Source organism: Festucalex cinctus, chromosome 9 (assembly GCF_051991245.1).
Source record: "Festucalex cinctus isolate MCC-2025b chromosome 9, RoL_Fcin_1.0, whole genome shotgun sequence".
In the NCBI taxonomy this organism is placed as follows: Eukaryota; Metazoa; Chordata; class Actinopteri; order Syngnathiformes; family Syngnathidae; genus Festucalex; species Festucalex cinctus.
In genome coordinates this window covers 11,945,805-11,965,294 of record NC_135419.1, presented here as the reverse complement: position 1 = coordinate 11,965,294, position 19,490 = coordinate 11,945,805, and the positions used below count along the sequence as shown (strand labels likewise).

General features: G+C 37.4%; 1 long non-coding RNA gene across 1 annotated transcript in view; it reads right to left on the bottom strand.

The window, feature by feature from the left end:
* LOC144026359 (uncharacterized) overlaps positions 1-19,490 on the bottom strand; it is a 255,125-nt gene that overhangs the window by 155,587 nt on the left and 80,048 nt on the right. Inside the window, exon 5 of the long non-coding RNA XR_013285114.1 lies at positions 13,573-13,710. This is a non-coding gene — a long non-coding RNA (uncharacterized LOC144026359). The remainder of the gene's footprint in view (positions 1-13,572; positions 13,711-19,490) is intronic.

Below are 19,490 nucleotides of genomic sequence, written 5' to 3'. Positions count from 1 at the left end.
CAGGGTGACACGGTCTTTCTTCATACATGTAAATGAGGGTAGCGGTTAGCCTTGCTAGCATCAGCTATTCCTAGCGGGTCCACAAGACCAAGGCCGGACAGTAGCTACGGTATTTCCAATAATGCACAAGAAACAACTCTGTGATATGTGAACTGTTTTCATAATATTATCTAGAGTCAATCATTGAGATCAGTTGCCGTAACTCAACAAATTATGACTTTTTGAGGCGCGTGACAACCGTGTTTAATGGGGGAAAGGCTTCACCAGGATGTGGTGTGTGTCTTTCCTGAGCTACACTGCTAGAGCGGGCGTTTGTTTTTATCTTGAGCCAAATGAAGCTTAATTAGGGTCATGAAAAGTGTGTTAAACAGTGGAATCTTTCAGTGCTTAAGTGGATCTGAAGTTTTAACTATTTTTGCACAGCTTTGTTTTCCAGTTGTATTTTCTGACTCCCAAGAGTAGAGAAGGGTCTGGTTGCCATGGTGAGAAGACTTGATAAAACAGCACATACTGGTCTGTTCAAACCAACACACATTCAACAAAACATGGTGTCAGCGTCTTATGAAAAATGAATAGTAATTGATTCTATAATTATAAATATAATTCAACTAGAATACCAACAATTGTGTCTATCTGCAAATCCATATTTGATCAATTGCTGTGGTTTCTGATCCCAGCTACTGCGCATCAAACATATTGTATTGCCTTTCAACTCAAATGGGTCAAGGTAAAGCAAGCACATTAATTTTTTAGATTGCCGTCTCTGTTTACAAGGCTGTAAGGCATTGCTTTCATGAATTCAGAATAAATATGGAGCGCTGTTGCACATCAAATACTGAGAAATAAATTGTACATGATATTAGATAGATCAGCATGTTCACTTTTCTCTTGAATTGCAAACTTTTTAGCAATTTGTCAGCGGGTTGCATAACATCAGGCAAGGAAGCCTGCAGTGTTTAAGTTCTGTATTTGTCACTGATGATGTAACGGCTCACTCGACTGATTTCAGTGCAGGCAGCGTGAATTCAATTCCCAATCAATTGTCTTATCTCTAAATGTGCCCTTTGACTGACTGGCGACCAGTCAAGGGTAGCGTCTGCTTTCCGCACGAAATCAGATGGGATACGATTCAGCTCCCCATGACCCTAAAAAGGATAAGCAGTATAAGAAATGGATAGATGGATGTTCTATATTCAGTCAGAAAGTCAAACCGACCACCAAGTTTCCTCCATTTGCCAAACAATGGAAGAGATTCTGATTTTTCTTTCCTGTTTATACAATTTTTCATGAATAGAAAAGAAGTAGAATGAAGTATTTCAAAGGAAACACATTATCCATTTTTATCACAATTTAATTGACATTTCCCAAGTGGCTTAATATAGGTCTCCCTATTCAATTAAAATTCAAATCAATTTCACGACATGACTTGTCACTGAGAAGCACTTCAGACGTCATTGTGCTAACACAATTAATGCACAAGACAATGTGCTAATTCCACTGTAGCTATTTAGTAATATTAGGTCATCTCTTTTACTGCACTTAAAAGAGTAAAAAGAAGTACAGAAACACTGAGTCAAAGTGTTCCTTTGTGTTCTAAATGTGAGAAATGCCAAAGCAGAAATCCTAAAAGTTGCATAAAAAGTATCTTTTAGAGAACTTTTTGGCAATAATATGCCACATGTCACCTCGAGGCAAAAAAGTACATTGAGAATGCTTCTGTTGGGACCTACAGGCTGGAAGGTTTTGCCACAGCTTGTCACTCAGCTTGATGGGTAGTTTAGACAACACTTAGCCTTAGGTTGCATGAACAAAAACAAGCCATTGACAGGACCAGACACAGGCTGTAGTGCATAAACTCAGAAAACTTTCACACATAAGGAGAATGTGGAAACTGACTTTGTTGAAAGTGTAAATGTTATGGAATAACTTCTTTTACAAGATTTAATGTTTTTGCTTCCTATTAGGACAACAAATTTTAGCTTTGCAATAACAACTTACAGTAATGGTAATGGCTGATGTGAACTTGACATGATTAAAAAATAAAATAAAATAAAAAAAAATAAAAAAATAAAAAAATCATGTCTTTCATGTGACTGATACGTTCTATACCAGTACAAAAGTGCAGAATAATGTATTTACAGCAAGTCTTTCTCACTTTACTTCAAAATGTAAACAACTAGATACTTGTATCTGGCTGTTTCAGGTCAATACAGTCAATTAACAAGTAGCTGGAGCTTCGAGTTGAGAGTGTGTTTTTGGTTTACACTGCAACTTTTCTCCTTGTCAGTGTCTCAAACCAATGTTGGACTCTATGTTTCTTTGATTAACTTTGGTATGTATCCGAATGTATCCATTTGAGAATAGAGCAGAGACAAGGTGGATGCTGTTAAGAAAAACCCCTTTGGTGTATTTAGTTTCATTTCATTGTCACAAATATACTGTCTGAAAAGTCCCTCCCTTGACTCTGCAATTAACTTAATAGGCAAGCGTTTACTGTAGCAATTGTTGTATCTCAATGGGCGTCATTGGTTTTAAATCTGTATGACGCAATGAGATTTATATTTTATGTAACCAACATAAAAAAAAAATATTAAAAAAAAAAGATTTTTGTGCTTAGGACTAGACATACACGTTCTGTAGATATAGCTAGATTCTGTAGATATAGCTAGATAACTAGGTAGCAGCAGCTAGCTAGATAGTTGCTGGCTAGCTAGCCAGCTACATAGATATATGGATAGCTAGCTACATAGATGACAGACAGATATAGTTCACAGTCCTCACCACCCTGTGAGTAAAACAATAACTACAATGTGATCCACGACAAAAATGAGCTTGATAAGGTCTATAACATTACTAAAACTCAGAAGAATAGTCATGACCGATGACCTTAGTGGAATGACTGTGGTATGAAAAGAAAAATGTCCTTTCACCCAAAGTCCACTCACTGGCTTTGGCTCCGCTTCCTGCTTTGACATTGAACAAGATAAGTGTCATTGAAAATTGATGGTTGGATGAAGCTCATCCAGGAGGGCCCTTCAATTTGCTTTGAAGCATACAACATACTATAAACTCCGGAGAATTGGGGAAGGGTCATGAGGCCTGATGAGAGCAGCAGCTGTATTTATACGTTTCCACAGTAATGGGCAGATCAAAACGTAGTGACGAAACTTGTCTTATTAAAGTCGCCCATCAATACAAGGTTTTTGATATCAATGAATGCAACCATGAATGACAGAAGAAAATCTAACAGTTTTTTGTGCAATGCTAAAATCCCTTCATAGATTATCTAAATCCAAAGTCTTTCCAATTAATTCTTACCTGAGCTACAGTAATTTTGCCAAGGTGAACTCCCAGCGATCCAGAGCAGAATTTGTTCACTTCATGTCTTGCCACTACAAAGCGAGGCGGTGTGCAATACTGCCACAGTGATACTGATCTTTCTCCTACAATTACACACAGTGGAAAATGTCTACAAGGCTATTGGGGAATGTGGAAATGTTGAGGCAGCAGGATTTGATGAGTGGAGGCCAATCTCGTCTCATTCAGGCGGTTTAATTTGTTCCCAAGTAGAAGTCTTTATAGTCACTAATACCTTTATGTCTTGCCAAGGTCGTCCATTGACATCCATCCGGACATGTTAAGGTCCCAGGAACAACGTATACCCTATGCGTCACCTGGAGAACAATATGAAATTAAGGCACACATGTAATAAACATTTTAATTCAACTGTTCTACGAGTGCAAAACTTAGCTAACCACTGATCATTGTGAAATATCAATTCATCCATTTCTATATTCCCTAACCATATTTACGTCACAGGTCATCTGGACCCTGTCCCAGCTGTGTATGGGCAAGAGGAGGGGTATTGGCACCATATAGGCAATTTAGTGTCAACATACAAAGGGTACACGTGAAGGCCATAAGAAAAATAAAACACAACCTTACAACAAATATAAAACTGACATGACTTGCAGTTTTGTTTTTGTTGTTTTTTGAAAGAAAAGTAATGAGTCAAACTTTCCCCAAGAGAATAAAAATATTGATCATTTTCCAAATCGTACAACCTTGGGGACATCACATTTTATAGCTTGCACTACACACCAACCAAACATATTTTTAATCCAACTAATGCCACATAAAAGCTTTCAACAGGTGTGGGCACAAAGAGGCTGCGCCCTAAAACATAGCCAGCTTGTCTGGTTCTCTCTAAATGCAAAATGAATTTGACAAATGCAGTATTGAGGACTGTTTCCCAGAGTAATACATCAATAGATCAATGGATGGAGTATAAAACACTTTTTATATTCATTGAGAGCTGCTGCGTAGAGCACTGCTTCCACACCACACATGACCGTCACAATTTCACTATATATAAAGTGACATATATAAATGAAAAATTAGAAGAATACAACAATGGCCATTCATTTCATGCACTTCTAACTAATTTGCTCCCCAAAACATATAAATATGTTTGAAATCTTGTTGGTGTCCCAAAGACATATTTATATGTTTTTTTTTTGTTTTTTTTTTGTTTTTTTTATGCTATAGACTAGAGCATACAGAGGATTTTGATGCATCCTATCAACTGCAGTGAAGGGGTGAGGAAAAAAAATGGCAGTAGTTACAAAAACGGCCTGCAGGTGGCAGCAGAGTATAAGATTTGAGAATAATGATGAAACTTAGCTATGTTCTAATGCTAATTGCTGCAAAATGGAAACAGATAGAAATCTACTTTTTTTTTTCCTGATGAAAGAAGAGAGCCGAAGTGGGTTGCTTCAGTGAAAATGGCTGCAAGTGAGTGAGCTAAGGAAAAATGCTATATTGGGTAGAGATGTTCGATACCACTTCTTTTCAGACCAATACCAGTATGAGTAGTAAATTTTTGAGTAGTCAACGATACCTATACCAACTACTACTGATACCACTAATACTTTTGATACATAAAATGTCCAAAAAAAAACAATGATAGATCATTTTAAAATACTTATATAACCCTATGTGACATTTTTTCCCTAAAATTTGCATGAAATTAATGTCAATTTTCTATTCTCCTACCTCTGTGACTACACAAGAGTTGTCTGAAAAAAGTGGTTTCAAACATCCCACTTTTCCGTAAAAAAAAAATAAAAATAAAAAATTCCAGAGACACTAAATTTGAATAGTACCTCACATCTTCGTCATTGGATATTTGATAATAAAATAACCCCAAGACTATTCTTGATTTATGCAACACTTCCCATATCAGTTTTGTGTACGACGAATGAGATGATGTTGTGGAAAACGCTCTCTGCCCAAATCATCCGCAATTGTGAGCAAATGGCTTTAAGCATTTTGCAGCTAATCATTTTGACACAACTCTGCATGCTTCAAAAATTAAAAGCCTGAACCCCACTATTATCATCATTTTGAACCAAAGGTATCAAACACTAAAGTAATTATTGTAAGCAATTTAACCCTTGCATATTATGAACAATTGTGCTGTTTTTTTTTTTTATTCAAAGACACACATAGACCAAAAAAAAAAAAAAAAAGCATCATTCATACATATATGCGTGCATCCTGACACACCCTGGACATTCAAATGTGATCCATTTGTTGAGGGTTTCACACAATGTTTGCATAAAAATGCATTTGCCAGTCAGCTGAAGGATGGTGCATATTTAATCATAGAGAGAAATAATTTTTCAATCAATTTCATGCTGTTGAACTGTTAATCCCCTCAGCTGTCAATGACTTCAATGAGTAAATGCCAGATGGTGAAGTGGTTAGATGTCAGATCGTTAGGGTGGAGGTTACAATGCTGCTTTCTTATGATAAGACCGGAACCACTGTGCATACATTTACAGTAAATACTGTAGATAGCAAAATCAAAAGCATTGTCTTTTAAAGATTCTATGGACAGTTCAAAGAGGTGCTTTCAATAGACAGTAGTGGATGTTTGTTGTTCGTAATTGCTGTTTATAACTCTACCAACGGTGTCTTAGTGATAAGTGTTTCTATCATTGAGGTATCTCAAAACTGCCATCAATATGATGCAATTAAAACAATATAAATCAAATCTCAATATCATATGATTCACTTCAACTATGATGCAATACGAAAGTTGTGATACTTTGCTCAGCAGTTTCATGCAACAAGGGGGCCGCTGGAACTCACTGTGGCCTAATCCAAAGCGCTGGAAAGATACTCCATGTTTATACTGCTCTGATATTGCTGCCGTGACACCTGTGCTTTGTTTAGAAAACATGAGATTTGGGTCTTGTAAGAGTTTTGATGAAATGTGCCTCTGACGAGCAGGGAGATGATTCAAGATGTAACAGAATGAAGCAATCACAGAAATGAATGGACACAAATTATTGGCAGATTTATCGGTCTTGAATATTAATGACAAAAAAAAAATCTGTTTTAACTCAATCACTCCCAGCTTTTTCACTGGATTTTGACTGATTTTGCAAGGCCCACAGAATAGAATATTGTATTATATTTGTTATAAAAACATGGAACCTACCAAAAGAAAGATTAGAGTTTCTTCTTTCACCAGGAAAAAAAAAAGCATGTTTTTATCTGTTTCCCTTTTGCAGCAATTAGCAGTGGAATATAGCTAAGTTTCATCATTATTCAAAAAGCTGTTTCAAACAGTTGGGAAAAGTGTTTTGCAACATGACCTTGCTTGATCTCTTATACTCTGCTGCCACCTGCTGTCCGTTATTGTAATAACTACCATTGATTCGAGCGGTCTCTTCAGTTCAGAGATTGCATCAAAGCCTTCTCTATGCTCTAGCATAAAAATACAAAATAATTTTTAAAAAAACCCACACACATATATATACGTCTTTGGGAGCAAATGAGTTAACCATTGGAGTGACATTTGAAGAAGGGCATAATTGACAATTGCTTGTGTGGAATTAATTGTTTTATCTCAATCACAATTTGTCAATATGGGTCATTGAATTTTCTTCAGATGATGCAGACAAACTGGTTTCCTGTTTCCTTTAATTGCTTTCTACGGATTCTGATAATACCACCTAGATGTTTGTTCATCGGGGTTAAATATTCTCCCCCAGGCTGTTCCAATGAGATTTCTTTTGTATTTTAGATATAAAGTAATTTGGTCTCCCTCATGCTTAAAATTAGCACTAATGCCACTATTCAAGAAATAAACGATAAAGACACGTACTACGCCGTTGCCTTTTAAACCTGTTGTTTACAACGGGGGACCAGCGACTTCGATTTTTTTTGTGGTTCAGTAAACAGAAGCATCAGCCACCCAGATGCAAAATGATTGGTGGAGAAGGTCCCGAGGAGATGGAGGGCATGCTGTTAGATGTGCGAGCGCGATTGTGAAGCACAGAGCCCATGTGTGACCTTTGAACTCTGCTTGATGGATTTCTTCCATCAAAAAGCTGCTGACTGTTGCGATGGCAGATCCAACACATGAAGGGCTCCGGCAAGTCGAACATGTAGGTGAAATCAAGGTCTTAGCTTTGAAAAAAAAGAAAAGGCTCTCTTACAGAGCGCGATGAGAAAATTAAAGAAAAAAAATTGTCAAATAATCATCCATCCATTTTCTGCCATGTATCTGTCTAATAAAAGATAAATCAATACATTTTCTCGATATATGGGATGTGACATGAGTTAAGAACAGTTATGGGGCCAACTAAAACTAAGTAGACTTTGTTTTCTAACCCTTCCATTGACTCTTACGGTCATGTGCACAACAATCTTTACTTGCCTGTGCTCCATGTTTTGCTTCAGTGCACTCTAATGACATTTATATCGTTTTTGCGACCTCGTGCTATTTGTAATTCCACGCACTCACAAATGTGTAATAGTTTATGCTGTATACTGGAGAAACATAGTGATGATTACAGACTGAATTGTAAATGGGAGTGAATCTCATAAATTGCCCATCACCGCTGGCCGGTAACTGTGTTCTGCTGCTCGGTCGGTTATCATTAATTTTCTTGTAGCGTATGCCTTTAAATAGGAATTCTCCCACAAAGCGTTTAATCAGCAGTGCGTGTGCCTGGAGTGCACCTTAAAGGCCCACAAGGTGTTAAATGAATCATGGACTGCAGCCGCTCCTCTGGTTTAAGAACCCAGAAGGTCATATCAGACTGAAGGAGTACAGGGCCAACATAGTACTTGTCCAAATTACTTTCTCTGTTCGAAGAGGGCCCACATATTATCTAAGGATGTCTTTTTTATAGCCTCTGGTCCTGGAATTTCATTCCTCTTTTAATTAAGCTTCACTGGGCTTCTGGTCTTAACTGGAGAAATACGCACTTACCAGCTGTCTTCCAGTGTGTTTACTGGGAAGAGCTCCTGAGTTTGTGGGGAGATGACTACGGTTGCAAAATCTGGAAACTTTCCGAGGAAATAATGGGAACAAAGAGACACTGGGGGTAATAAATGTTGGCTAAAGTTTGTCTATAAAAGGAATTTAGATAATATTCCAGCATAAATCAGAAACAAGTTCACCACTATGTTTAATAAATAAAACTGTTAAACGTATAAAAAGATAAAATAACAAATTAAGAAACAGACACAGACAGACAGGCAGACAGACAGATCTGTACTAGAACTTAACGTCCACAAGAGCTTGACTTAAAGGAGATTCATCTCTTTTGAAAGTCTCCAGTTTGTGCAGCTAAATCTTCTTCAACTAAATTTCCTATAGAAGTTTTTAGAAATTTACCAGACATTTTCAACCTCCCCACAACAAAAAAACAAACAAACAAACAAACAAAAAAAACACGCTCAAAGACTATTTGCCGATTTTTCTTTATCAAGTGCTGAATTATCAAAATTCTTAGAAAAACTAATACTGGCAGCTAGCAAATAATACAATATATGAATAGACTTTACTGTATGCAATCTAAAAATGGATATCCTGCAGATACTTTCACTTGTTAAATATCATCATCATCATCATCATCCTTGACCATAGTAGCAAGAACCCTACTTAGTTAGACTCCTGATCAAATATGCATGTAGTTGAGGCCGAAGGTTTAGCGGCGCATGCATTTTCCATCATTAATGTGCGCGTGAACCCTCCAGCTCTTTTACAATGTGGGAGATATCTAGTTATTTAAAGTAGCCGTAGCAAGTAGTGTTCCATTCCAAATAATGTCAAATATTGTGTTCATGAGTGGAAATTGCAAAATAGCAAAACCTATCGCATTCTTTATCATATTGGTGTAAACTTAAGAGAACCACTGTATGATAAGATCGAAGAAAAATCGAAGTCACACTTCTGAAACATTTGTTACTGGAACATTTTGGTCAAAATTGTACAACTGTGGAAGCATTTGCGGCTCCATTGTATAATGTGCTGTTAAAAAAAAAAAGGCAGAACGAGAGAAGAAAAAAATCTTGTAACATGTCAGGAAAGAGAAAAGACAACAAGCGAACAAGGTACAGTCAGTCTTTGACTATGATTAATGAAGAGAGCCACACAGCGAACGTGTCTATATGTTTAAAGTGGACGACTGCATTTATGATGAAGCCAAAGACAGCCGCCTACTGTTAAGTGTTAGAAGATTGATAAGATTCACTCATGCCATTCATGCGCGGCGCAGTGTCAAAACAAAGACTAAAAAGGTCATGGATTTATGAGGGAATGGGTGAGACATGCTGTGAGCTGCATTATGATATTGGTCAGGCTTTGCATAAAGTTGAAATAAAAAAGCTGTGGAGCCTTCAATTTTGTCACTGTTTAAAATGAGATTAATTAACATCACAGCCATGCAGTCCAATCAGTATTTATTATCAGGCATGTCATTGTTGACATAACACTGTACAATCAACTTGCTATTGCATTTTGTTAGTATAAACCCTAAAATATGAATTCTTGCCTCAGAAAAACTATGACAAGTGATACAGTATATCAGGCAGTTCTAACTCCATTCCCATTTATGAATGCATTAACAACGAATTAATTCAGCCAGTTCTGTACTTTGGGTTGTTGAGTTGACTCATTTTTTTGCCACAGTGTTAGTGAGGAAACACTGCAATCACAACTTTTTACTTTTTACTTTTCAACGACAATTCTCAAGAGTCTCTCTGGCATGTCAGAAGAACACTTTTTTCCGGGATTTAAACACTGTGTGACTGCGTTCTGCACGAGCTATGTGTCCATCCCACAATCCATGCAGCAGCAATGAGGTTATGAGGTGAAATGATGAGCACACTGAGGCAATATCTCTACTGTGTACGCTCGCTCCCTTCGAATGGCCCACTGAACCGTGGAAGTCAGCTCTCAGCCTCCCGCAAGACACTCGCATATTCCCTCGAGCAAGTACAGTTTGCAGAGTTTGTCTACATGTACATTGGGGGTCAGATGTTGAAGTCAAAAGTACACACATTCATCCTAATATGTTCAACTACTGGATACAGCCGTCTACTATTGTTATTTTCAGAAAAGAATTCATATATATATATATATATATATATATATATATATATATATATATATATATATATATATATATATATATATATATATATATATACACGTCATCATTTTTACAACAATGCACATTCCTGTACGCGAACGTGACCAACCGGAATCATGTAAATGCTGCGACAGCAAACACCCAGCGCTTGAGGCGGGCGATGCGCTGTCGCATCCACGGCTCGCCCCCTCCTTGCCGAGCTCCACAGGGAAAGGAAGTGTGACAGCGTTGTGTTTGCTGCTTCTACCCACCTTACTGCTAACACCAGCTTCCTTATGTGACTCCTGGGAGCTTCACTAGGCTGTTTTAACTTTAACAGACTTTATTTTGCTTTAATTGTCCTGTCCCTGAGCACAGGGATATCATCTTTCTTCTCTCAGATGCACTCTCTGTTGGTTTTACAGTTGTTGCATCTGAACAAGTACAGCAGACTCCCTCTGCAGCAGATGATTAAAGGGAACGCTGTCTTGGAATAAACTGTCAACCAAATCTTTTCAACGGCCCTTTTGTATTGCACAAATCTAACCTCTTTTAAATCACGACCTGTATGCTTTACACAGACAAAACCTATAATGCATCCAGCGGGAACTCACTTTGAATATGCAAATTACAGGAAGATGTGCTATGTTTAAAAGTATCTCAAAGGATTTTGTAATCTTCGCAAATAAATGTGCTTGTGTACAGAGGCCATTGCAGTGTTGGCAATGGAACAATACTAGGAGATAAAATGTTCTAATTAGACATTACAAGAAGAAAATAATCAGATAAAGTTGGAATATTATAACCATTGACTGCTGCTTATTATTGACATATGTAATCATAATACTGTAAGTCAGGATTCTAAAGATAATTATTACCTTTTTTAAGTGGAAGAAAGGTGTTATTTTGTGACCATTGGAATCTGATGGAATGGCCATTACATGTGGGGTCCCTCAAGGGTCAATCCCTAAACCCCTTTTGTTCAGTCTTTTTGTTACCTTTGGGTCAAACGCTTCAGAACAACTAGCAGATGACACACAGCTAAATTTATCAATGCCCCCAAATGATAGCAGTTCAATTAATGCATTGGGTCACCGTCCACAGAAAATTAATTGGATGAACCAAAATATCCTTCAGCTAAACCAAAACAAAACAGGGGTAATTGTTTTTCTGCAATGAAGAAAGGAGAATTGCTTTTAGAAAACACCTCAAGCCAAAAACTAAAGACCAACTCCGAAATCTTTGGGTATTGATAGACTCTGACCTGTCTTTCAGCAATCGTATCAAATCTGTCTATCAGCAATCGTATCAAATCTATCAGTCTATAAACTGAATGGTTTGGGTCTTGAATATATTAAAAGAATCCTGATTTGATATAAATCCAGTGTCTGATGTCTGCAGACTCGAGTCAATTAGTGGAGATCAGAGTGCAAAGGAAATACGGTGAAGCGGCATTTAGCTGTTATGCTGCTCGCAGACGGAATAAGCTGCCAATTTGAATTTGATTTTGTAATCATGGGGAAGGCAGGAAGTGTTTGGTCGGTGCTGGATTTCACTTTGATTTACCTTTCTTTTCTCTTCATTTCTTTTTTTTTCTGACCTTTTCTCTGGTCTCCTGACCATTTAAACCTCACGACTCTGGCAAGATTCTGAAGTACCTGGTTAAGGCGAAGGGTAATGGGATATTTATAAGGTTTTAGGTGAATGAATGAGTATAAATGTATACGTATTTGCACGCACGCAAACGCACGCAAACGCACACAATTCTGAGCTCTTAAAAAAAAAAAAAAAAAAAAAAAAAAAAAAAAAGGAATAAGCTGCCAACAGAAGTGAAATTAACCCCGAATGTAAATGTAAAAAAGTTATTTTAAGTATTGTTAAATAAATAGGTTCATAAACATTTTTAAATCACTTAAGTGTTGTGTCGTCGCTTGTGTGAAGCACATTGAGTTGCCTCGTGTATGAAATGTGCTATATAAATAAAGCTGCCTTGCTTTGCCTTTATTTTGAATGTAATTATAAGATTCACTCATTAAAAATCCAAATGTATTCTCAAAAAAAATCATTATACTGTACATGACCGCTTAAAGTATTCTTGTACCTTTAGGTGCCTTCGGAAATACTGCGCAGTCATCCAGATGTTTACAGTGTCTCCCAAATATCCTAAAGCCTGCACGGTCTACCACTTGTGACTTCCATCCTCAGTAGCAGCCATCTGTTTCTGCAAGTGACCTTTCTTTCTAATCACCTAAATTAAGGGGAGTGAAAAAGGCTGGCTTGGATGCTCACGCCTGTCCAATTTTAATATTGAAGAAACAATTGTTATTTACAGTGACAAATAGTGAACGGGAGCTGCGCCCGTGTCATCTGCCCTGCACCTGGCCATGTTGAACACCTGCCCAGTGCCACTTTGCTTAACCACAGATGGCTAAGGTGAATTTACTATCCTTTCCAATTTTTTTTGTTTTGTTTTGTGCAGGCAGCACCAAGAGACTATCCAGACAGTGCAATATTTCAATTCATCCTTTCCAATAGACTCGCAATAGGAAGAATGAGAAATCATGGTAATGAAGGGAGAAAACAGTTATTGTTGACGAACAGAGGAGGAGAGATTAATCAGCTGCACAATCACATAGCCTACACACATATTCTTACACAATTGCATTTGATTAGATTAAATGTTCATATTATTGTCCCCTCATTTCTCACACAACTGTGTTAAAACGAGCCGTGGTTTTAGGACTGCCAATCTGTGGTAACTTGCCTCCATAAAAATTAGGCTTTTGTGTGTGTTTCTATGGAAACAGGCCATTTGTGCAGCCATTCAAAGCAACTAATACGCACCACTTCTCAGAGTGACTTCGTGGGTGAATAAGTACTTTATAGGTAATTATTCGCTATTTGCCATTTGGAGAGACTGCCATTTAAAGACAAAAGAAGTGTTTGTTACAGACCACCCATCTGTTATTTGCCAGTTGTATTAAGAGATTTGATCATGTATATAATTCACATTTTATTTCATTTTTCAATTCATCTGACTAAAACATTATACTACTGCAAAAGGCAGGAATTCTTCTCATTCACTTTTTCTCCAGTTATAATAAATATGGAATCTTTTTAGTTTCAAAAGTCTTACCTTAACCGGAATCCTGCATCACATTGCAGCCAAAGGTACAATGGTGGTGGGTCAACGTATGTGCCTTTTGGTGCAGTAGATCTTTGTTGTGGAAACCATAAACGTGTTCCCATTACTACTGTTCTTCTTCGTCGTCTTCTAAATGGAAGACAAAGATGAAGAATTTTGTACATGTATTTGTATTTCCTAATTATAACAACACATACCATATCGACACATAGCATTTTATTGAAACAAGACTATGTTTTTTCTGACTACTAACTCCAAGCTGAGGTTAGCATGTTGGCTTGGCCCTCGGCAAGTCAATTTCCCAAAATTAATTGCCCACCCCGGTTTAGAATGACCACGAACACAATATAGTGAGCTGGTTTGTTTCCTCTGGAAAACTGCAATACTGCTTGTCCTCATTAAGGTAACCGACTACACAGGGGTACATACAGAGACGGACATTAGTCTTTCCCCAATACCCCTTTGTAAAAAAAATAAAAAATAAAAAAAAAGAATAAATCATTTCTATGAGATGGAAGATTTATCATCATACATTGTCCGTGTTAATTACAGGTCAACAATTCTTGATGAAAAAGAGCGTAGGCATGTAGAAAAAAAAAAATCATATTTCTAACATTTTTAAAGCCATTTAGACATTTTTGGTTCAAATTCTGATGTATTTCCATGCCGTTTGAAGACAGAGGTGTCAGGGGAAAAGCCAAGAAGTGTCTGATAACCAGACAAGCACTAAGATGCACAAAGCAGAACATTTCCTGCGTGTCGTTGTCTTGTTCTCTTTTTAGTGAAAACAAGCAGAGGGAGACTTGTGACAGTCTTGCACCGTGTATTATAAACTATTAAAGCTTATAAAATAAGTCAGGAACCCTTTCTTTTCAAATGACACGAAAGATGTGGGGGGGTTTTTTGGCCAACAAAATGTCACTTGGCCTGAGTGGAGGTCAGTGTGATTGTTGTGACTGCAGTAGAGGACTTAGCTGGCGGACATATGAGCGTCCAGTGGCCAGAGGATTCGGGGTCGTGCACTCACATGCCTCAAGGAAGGGGTGTAATGAAGCATTAGACACAGCTGGTGCTTGCCAGGGCTCGCCTATAGTGATGCCCGCAAAAGGAAGGTCATTTTGTGCTCAGAATTGTTTTAGAAGTCTGTCTGTGGACGCTAGCTAACATTAGCTACTGTAAACCTATGTTCCAGACCTGCCCTGGAATAGGTGAAATCCGTGGTATTGAAATACAACATATCGAAATCCCTGAGGCAGCATTTATTTATTATTATTATTTTTTTGTGTGTGTTGGTTTTGTTTGTTTTGTTTTTAACACACACGTTCAACTATACAGAAGCGTGGAACTGACAATGTGGAGTAATCAGTTTTGACTGGGTTATGTCGTTGTAGTTTGAACCTACTGATAGTCATTCAAACGTACAGCAAAGTGGTTTGAACGTACTGATAATCGTTCGAATGTATTCATTAAATATAGGCTAAATGCTTAAAACATTCACTTTTTTCCAGAATGCCACAGGGTCTACAGCCTCTTCACAGGTGGACAGGACAAAGCTCACCAACTGTGAACATTAAGTAAACATTAGAAAATTAACATTAGAAAATGTCAATACCCATGGCGCAGACGTAGAAAAAAAATATTCTCTGTTTTTAGCTTTTGACCTGAATGTTACCAATAGGTTTGAATGACTTTTGCAATATGTTCAAAATCACTTTGCAGTAAGTATGTCCAAATGACATCACCCAGTCAAATCTGTTAACTGCACATTGGCAGTTCCACGCTTACGTAAAGATTTTACAAACATGCTTAAATAAATTGAATATTTTGAGAGCAACCAAAGAGAAATTGATGTGATAAAGATATTATTCAAACAGTGGAGTGTTAGGTGTGTCCAATTCCATCACCATACTGTTAACAAATTATTTCACCCCCAAACTAACACATGTATCTCACAATACGCATCAATAATCATACCCAAAGATGTACAATATAAAATGAACCTACAGCCGTTGCTTTCTGAAGGCATAAAACGCCGGACGGAAGAGGATTGAGACATTCAATAATCTCGTACTAGCAAGAAGAGGGCTGAACTTGAAAAACTGAGCTTCCTGTCTTCTTCTTCGTCCAAATTTACAGTGATGAATACTCATGTCCATAGTGGCAAAAAATGGAATTACACCCAAAAGCAACAACAATTCTAAGTTATTACAGGACAAAATTAATTTAAAAAAAAATTGCTACACCCACAATGGAAGAGGTTTACTGTAAAACTTGGTGGTTGTGGTGTCATGGAGCATCACCTCAAGTATAAGAAGAGATAATATAAGAAATAACATTTATCAAATAGCGCTTTTGACAAGTAGCCTTTTGTCAGCGTATCCCTCCATAAATGCAAAAGGAAATGCAAGGTAAAGCACAGCGAGGCTCATCTCATCAAATAATGTATGGCTGCAGTACAATGAACGATGAAGGGTAGCCCTGGGCTAATCGATAATTTGAACCACCAATCGGTTCCAGGTGCTTTATGATGTGACTGAGGTAATTATCACTAGATCAATAAAAGAGTTTGTTGTGTAGAAGAATAGCTGGGGGAGGAATAATGTCTCTCTGCTGCTGAAATGATTTTATGTATGTATTTTTACAACCTGGGGATACGGCTTAAAAATTATTCTCTATAAAAATTTTTTTAAAAAACTAAGAAAAGTCTTGCTCGCTGCCTCCTGGCTTCAAAGCGAATAATCAAAGAGGTCCAATATTTTTTTTTTCTTTGCTTACATCATTGAATGCTCACAAAGAAGCTTCAATGTACTTCCGAACGCAGGAAGAGAATAAATGTCTAAAACAGATGAATGATCAAACGTGGAAAACCACCTGTGGTGCTCATTGCAGCAGGAAACAATGCATACATTATTCATTTGAATATAAATAATCCTTTATTTGCATTTTGTGGCGGAAAATAAAATCGACCAGCCATTAAAAAGATTAAAAAATAAAATAAAATAAAAAAAAGCCTGTGAAAATGCAGTTTTTCGGAAAAAGAGGAACACGGCTCTCATTCCACTGCGGATGGAAAGAAATGTTCTGATTGGTCTTTTGTCATGCTACCCTTCAGCAAGGAATCAAACCCACGCCAACCTTAGCTCGGGGACACAGCGCCCTTTGTGCATGTGTTTTTCGTGTGGTGTATTGCATCCAATATGATATACAGCAGTTCCATTATTAAAATGAACATAAATTACTGAAAAAATGATAAAAACATTACATTATATATTAAAAAAAAATGTGCACAATTCTTGCCATAAGAAGAAGCAAAATGGAAAGCACAATTTCAAGGTCTCCTTAAAAGACACCCCATTGTTGGAAGTTTCCTGACCTTCAATTTCTTTGGATTTGGAAACATTTTTTCCTCAAAGGAAATCATAACAATAATCCATTCCAGCATCAAACCACTGACATCCAAACTTTTTTTTTTTTTTCTTCTATATCAACCTTAACAGTATTAATGGTCATACAAGTACTAAACAATAAAATGTGGTCATAGCGCTAAAGAAGAAGCTGTAATGCAATTTTTAACACACGTTTTCTCATATACATCCATGTTAAAACTGTCTGTATGTATGACCTGACAGTAGGATAATATTTAAATGATTTTGGGGAAAATAATCCCCTTTGTGGCTCCATTTTATGTCTCATATTTATTTATTTATTTATTTATTCATTCACTCATTCATATTTATGTATTTATTTATTTATTTATTCAGAGGCTTTAGCACCTGTTATTTTACCCTAGTAGGTATTGAAAAGCTCTCGACGTCATGTCAAGGGATACCGTATAATGGCTTACAGATGGGTGCACCATTGGCGCTGACGTGACCATTCCCATTCAGTGAATAAGTCATGCTATTAATGTAGCTTCCGTATCGTGGCGTGTTAGTGAGTTGTGGGTATATCGGGAGGTAAAATGCGGCTGTATTCAATTTTTGTTAGCAGGATATACAAGGAGACGTCCTCTTCCGTCTCAGTCTGCTTGTAATCCACAAAAATTCTATTTTCTGTTGTCATCCATTGCAAGAGAGTCCGTGAAACTCTGGCTGTGTACCATGAGGTGTTAACTATTATAACTGGCCTGCTTAAGCGGATGACATGGATTTAATGTGCAACCCTCGGGAGAGACAGTTTTCACTCGTTCCCACTTTCATATGAATTCTGCCTGGACAGCTCAGCCTTTATACTTGAAGCTCATAAGCTCACCTACCTCATGTTTTTGTCTCCTTTCAGCATTTTTGTGATCAAACAACCATACAGACAAACATGAGCCACACTTTTGCACAGCGTAATCAGCAATAGTAATGGCATGCATTGATGTGATTTTGTAGGATTAAACTCTTTTATTAAGTTTGCAGTGTTTCGCTGTTATGGCTACCTGTGAAATCGTGTCAATTAAATTGGCTAATGATTACTTATACATTTATTTGGGCTTTTAGAAATTTTACTTAAATATTTTTGGGACATTTCACCTCACTACTACATACACTTAATAAAATTTACAATATAATCGGCTTGTTGTGTTGAGGTTAGCACAATGTCATAAACCTTTGCAGCAGCCCTCTAATTTGCAATAAATTTGATTGATGCCAGCAAGAACACTTTATGACAGCATTATAATTATGCTGGATTTATTGTTGTTGGAATTCACCGTGCCTCCATTGTAGCGAATACAAAGTTCATCTGCAGCCTCATTCATGGGGCCATAAGCAACCATATCTATGCTTCAACGTCCATGCTGACAATTAGGGCCGGGCATTTGGCTAAATTTCCTTAATCGGCCATAAAAATAATGGTCAGTTAACTAGTAAATTGTTTTGTTATTTTTATGTGCACACAAGTCCGCGTTGCCTGGTCCAAGTGTGGTTTTAATTTTTCTATGAATTCTACGTGGTGTCAAATATGAAGAAAAGTGTGAGAATTTTCTCAGCCAACTAATCCAGTCTAGCAACTGACAACATCATCATCATCATCACAAGGGACATAGAAACTGACAATATCATTATCCCAAGGGACATAGCAACTGTATAGCAACTGACAATATCATCATCACAAGGCACATACTAACTGCACAGTAACTGACAACATCATCATCATCATCATCATCATCATCATGGACATGGCAACTGTATAGCCACTGACATCATCACAAGAGACATAACTAAATAGCACCTGATATCATTATCATCCCAATGGACATAGTAACTGCATAGCAACTGGCATTATCATAAGAGACATACAATCATAGCAACTGTCATTATCATCATCATCATCATCATCATCATCACAAGGGACATAGTAACTGTATAGCACCTGACAGCATCAGCATCAGAAGGGACATAGCAGCTGTCTAGCAACTGACAACATCATCAGCACAAGGGACATAGAAAGTGACAAAATAATCATCCCAAGGGATATAGCAACTGCATAGCAACTGACATCATCATCACAAGAGACATAACTGCATAGCAACTACAGCATCAGCATCAGAAGGGACATAGCAGCTGTATTGCAACAAGGGACATAGCAACTGACATCATCATCATCACAAGGGACAAATACAGGACCACAATGACTCCATTACCCAACCCAAAACACATTCATAAAACATGACAGCAGTTGCAATAAAACTGTATCCATCCACCTATTGCCATGCATACCCAGATTTCACACTGAGTGATTACAATGAAATTTCTGTTTCATAAACCTCGATTACAGACAAGTTATTTTCACAAACTGACTGAGGAAAGAGCACCCCCCCCCCCCCCCGTGTTTAATAAAAAAAACAGCCAACAGCTTTTCCCCTTTTGTTCTTTGTCGATTCACGTATCAAGAGAAGTAAATCACCAACACACTAAAACATC